Below are 5,607 nucleotides of genomic sequence, written 5' to 3'. Positions count from 1 at the left end.
GGCGAGAGCATTGCTTGATTTTTAAATGGAAAAAGAGTCGCTTTACGGACTGTAGTGCTTTTCATATATCCTCATATCTCTTTACCTCATGTCAGACTTATGAAATGTATAGCTGATTTTATATGTGTCTACATACCATATATGGTATCGTTGAGCTTGTAAAATACATCATAACAACAAGACAACAACTCAAATACCCTTCTAATATTATTGCACTCTCTCTCTCTCTCCTTTCCACCTTTGTTCCCACTCTCCATAGGTTAATTACTGTTACTGGCATTGCCATCCCTAGCTCTCCTTTCTCCTTTACTTCATTGATTACCTACGGGGCAGGTTTCAGGGGCCTTTTTGAAACAGATGGTCCACCGTAACAACTACATATATCTCCGAAGAGGAACTAAATTTATAGAAAATGAGTATTAAAATAGGTCAATAGTTTGTATACGGAGCAGAGAGCATCTTTTCTAAACGCAGCTATCATACTATTGATGGGCTACCTTAACAATTTTCAGCTAATCCCCTGGTTCATGTGTTATTAAGGAATTTTACCAGATATGCGATTTCGATGATCCCAAAAATAGATATCTGAATTTAATAAAAGCTTCAGATTGGTACCCGTTTCCTCTTCGTACAAGTACAAAGTACAAAAGCACAGTAATCAACATGTGACAATCTGATTGCTGTGCCCTCTTAGAGAGGGAATTTTGTAATAATTGGATTTAAGAGTGATTTTTTTTCGAGTATGTAAAGAATGAAGTAATTGGGAATAGCCTGGCCAATCTGCCAATAGCCTTAACCAATCTGAATACAGTTATGTTCGTCCGATTACCGAAATCAGGCAGCATCGGCCGCGGTTAATAATTTAGAGAAGATATCTGCATGCCTGTTAAAATTCCACTATACCACGACATCCTAACCTGGTATAAATATTTTATGTTGCGGTAATGAATACTACAGTTCAGTATGTTTTTTTATAACGGACATTTCTCTTGGACCTTGCCCAAGGTTTTTTACATTTTTAACAAATATATACTATCTCTGGAGCTGAGCCATAGTATTTCAGGGCACACGTGCCAAATATACATAATCTGCAAGCAGCGTTAGTCCAGCCAACTTTTTCAAATGCATAAAGAGCCAATGCACTAGCAGTTTTTGGAAGAATATCGCTAAAAAGGCATACAAATATTGGCCGATAAATATTTAAAAGAATTTTTCTACACTTTTAGACAAAACTAAAGTGGTGTGAAAATAGTAGAAGCCCTACAATTTTATTTCATAGGAGTTGATTATAAAAAGAAATAAATCTACATTTTAGCTTCGCTAAGAAGCTGTCCAAATCCCGGCACATTCAACTACCGAAATTCGCTTTCCTCATTTCATTATGCAAAAAGTCAATTCGTTTCGATTTGATACCAATGGGTGTTTTGCTTGCTAATTAAACTGGGGCGTGCTGAAATACTAAGCAAAAAAAAAACTATTATAAAGAAGTTTTTCCTGCAATATCAGCTGAATGAAAATAATAATAAGTAAATTATTTTGCAAAATTAGAGCTATTGCAGCAGCATCTTAAGATAAATGTTCTTAACATATAAACTTAAATTCCAAGTGACCTGAGTAATGTGTTAATAATAAGGTGACATTAGCGCGAGCTTAATAAATATTTAAAAATATTTTCTCTTAGACTGAAATTAAAATAACTACAATATTCAATTTCGCGTTTTGTTCAAATAACGACAGTTAGCAGAATATTCCGCATTGAAACTGATGACATCGAAAGTAAAATCACTTTTTGTGTCGTTGATGCAAAATTTGACTAAAAACATTTTCAGCTATGAGGGCGGCAAAAAGCTGTAACTTTGCTTTCGCAGGTGATTGTACAGTGATCGAACTAAACCACGCGTTATCGAATAAGCTTTCGCTGCGACACAAAAAGCTTTCGCTTCGTTACAAATAAGCTATGTATGATGCGAATATGCAACCAGAGAATGTCCATTAACATTCTCTGATGCAACTATACGCCAAAGGAAGTTTATTATCAGTTTCAATAACTACAATTTTAGCTCTGTTAAAATATTGCACTTAACCAAAACCAGTTTTAAATACCAAATTTTTAATATAGCTATAGTACATAGGCGTGTATGCCATGAATAAAAAAATGCATAAATGATAATAATGATTAAAAAATTAGTCAGCGGTTTCTCCAACTCCAATTCCTAAACTTAAAAGAATCTTATATCTTTAAGAAGACTATAAGTTTGACATTTTATAGTGACATCTACTTAACACATACATATTATAAAGAGGTATTTATGTGCGTGAAAATCACTTGCTTAAAATATTATAAAATTTACGTTCACATATAGATCATAAAGGTTTGTCATGTATGTATTTACGCTAGTAGTCGGGCTTGCCCGAATGTAAATCGCAAATATTTGATGTGCCTGTAAGTACATGTTTTATAACGAAAAACAAATAAATATAGTGGCGCACATAAAAATAATGTCAAGTGGCTTTAGACTGGAACTAAAATTTTGGAATATGCATTATGTGCTCTTATTCCAAATAACCGCAAACAAAATGTGAATATTTTTACAGCAATGCAATTTTTTGTTTGTTTTAATTTGGTTTCGGCTTGACTCTAAAGCCTAACGACAACTAACCCACATTTTTTAGGCCCTAAGTGCAATTGGCTCTGCTAGATTGGTCTTCATCAATGATTTCCTGATTTACTTTAATTATCGATTTAGCTCGAGCTAATAGAGCTTTATTTGTGTAAACCTATATAAACACATATTTGAAATACATTGTTGCTAAGAGCATTCTAAAACTTTGGGTGTCGAACAAGCTGCTGCGAGCCACGAACTAAAGTCTTTATTTGAAGAAGGAATTTTCGACGATCACGTGTCGGGGATCGATATGGGTTTCGATATTGAATGGGATATATTTTCCCATTAACTCGCCTTACTGCTTTAAGGTGTTCTCGACCACGCCCTTATAGTGGCAAAAAACAGGGTTGGCTGTTCTATAACATCTCGGTCTTTAAAAAATCCTTTCTTTGTGGACCATCACATTTGAGGTCCTAGCTTGAGTTTCGCGAAAAAAACCTTCTTCTAACATGTCTAAGTGTCAGTTAATCTGTTGGTTGGTTGGTTGGTTAAAATGGTGATTCTTCCAGAATCCAACTAGCGCTTCCACACCATTTTGTTGCCACATCCTCGTTACCAACTCGTTTAACAGTTATTTACAGCATGACTTTATCCGGTCTGTGCGATTTAAGAACCTTATGAGGTTGTTAACGTCTAAGCCAGACAGTTGTTCGAGATTATCAAACAGCGGTCGGCTAGGTCTTTACATTCTGTCCTTCCATAGGGCAGGGCATTCACAGAGGAAATGGAAGATTGTCTCCTTTTTCTCCGGTTGTGTCTGTGACAGTATGTATTGTGAGGGATACCCATTTTGGCTGCTTGTTCTCCGATAGACCAAAATCCAGTTATGACTGCCGTTAGTCTCCAGGCGTCCCGTCGTTTCATGTTTATCAATGTCGACGAATGCTTGCATTCCAGGAGAGGTACTTATTTTTAAGTCGAATATTTCACGTGAGATGGCACTAGTGTTGAAGTATTTAGAAAAATCGTATTTTTAGTCCGATTAGGCCCATATTCTAAACAAAAATTCGCTCCTTCAAATTGAAAACATACTCTTAGAAAAATTTACCTAGGTGGCATTTAGGTAGATATATTTCAAAACATATATTTATGCCTGGTTTGGTTCGAATTCAGAATATGTAATAAACATAGCCACCAGACTTGCATTTACACTTTTATTTTTATTAATATAATTTTTTTTTTTTGGTGGGTGAGGTAGGGTTCAAAATGCTTTCGCACTAACAGCGACCGTCGTCTACTGCGTCGTGTGGTATGGCCACTAAAACGATCCCTCCTCTCCTTCAGCGGAGACACCCAAAGTGTTTTGTGACAAGCCCGAACAGAAAACTGTCGAACTTTCTTCTAAAACTAGGAAGGAAAGACGTTCAGTTGATGGTCGGTATTACTACAGGACACAACGCATGGAATCATCGAGGACCCGATTTGCTTAAGAAAGCGGATAGCACTGAACATTTTCTCTGTGAGTGTCCTTCCTTTGTTAGAGCAAGGCTACGACATTTTAGGTTCCGAAGTCACGAGAATGAGTAATATTTGTTCTTTAAAACTGGAGGATATCTTCAGATTTGCCAAAGAATCTGGAAATTTCTCACAGAATTAGCTATCTCCGTCTCTGTCTCTATTCTATCCTACCTCTTTCTTTATGTTACTTCTCTCTTTTCCTCCTTGACTATATACCCTTTTATTTTCCAGAGCTTTGAATACAATGGGCTTTTAAGCCTGAGTGTTTTAGGAGTTACCAATCCCTGGGTGCTTCTTGGCTAGCCTTTTTCAAATTTAAATTTCAAACTCGTAGGGAAATGGTGTTCTTCATTCTTCATTCTTCACATACTTATCTTCGTTTCAGAAAATTAGTGTTCTTAAAGCGAAAATTTCCGTTCCAAAGCAAAAATTGCGGCATTAAGAAAAAAAAAGATGATTGTGAGCTGGAAAAAAAGCAAGTCGTATTTTTTAGTGCTTCATTCATAGAAAGTGATGGCAGTAGAGCAACTGATTTGTTTCCTTTTTCTTAAAATTTGTAGGTTTAAAGTGGTCTGTTCTTGTTTTCATTTCGTTTGTTTGTTCGCATACTGTTTGAAATTTTGACATTCAAACCACCAAATCGCAACACTAAACTACATGTAAGTTTTGGTTTTGGTTTTGTGCTACTGCTATCACCTGTTATAGACTCACGTGGCTTCCGATAAATAAATAAAATAAAATGAAATACCATACAATTTTGACAACTCATATTCAACTTGTTAATGAAGCTATTCCCCGTAATTTAAGAAAACAAAAAATGCTCAAACGTAAAAAACTAAGGCAATTATTTTAGCAAACGGATTTTTATGAACGCCACTGTATTGTACATATACATATGAACCTATACGAAATATATGATAAAATGTGCTCTTATGTAGGTATTTTACGAACCTATGCATGTATGTGTGTATGTATGTACTATGTACACATGACATATTCACATATAGTAAGACATAAACGAGTAATTAGTAAAATCACATTTGGTTGCATTGTGCTTTGAGAGAAACTTAACAAATTTTTTGATTGAAATAATTCCATTGGTTCACATATTAGGTAAATGAGTTTCACACTGCTCGTATTGCAATTTACTTAACTTGTGCTATACGTCCATATGTATACTTCTAGTATAAGGATTGTACATTACTTAAAAACCCTATGTATGTAGTCCATTATTTTGGAGTATGTATTTATGCATGTATGTGTGTATGTATGTAATATGTGCGTGTATGTAAAAACAGCTGATTGATTATTCGTTTTCGCTTTCGTTTTCTTTTTTTAGTTCTTTTTTTGTTAAATACCTTCATTTTCATTTAATTTATTGTATTATTTTTTTATTTTTTTACTTGTTGCAATAATGTCAATGCTTGATTGGTGCTTTACGGTAGATAGCGTTATACGAATTTCTGAATTTCTCACTGTGTAT

This window comes from Anastrepha obliqua, chromosome 4, assembly GCF_027943255.1.
Source record: "Anastrepha obliqua isolate idAnaObli1 chromosome 4, idAnaObli1_1.0, whole genome shotgun sequence".
Classification (NCBI taxonomy): domain Eukaryota; kingdom Metazoa; phylum Arthropoda; class Insecta; order Diptera; family Tephritidae; genus Anastrepha; species Anastrepha obliqua.
Note: the sequence above shows the minus strand (reverse complement) of the source record.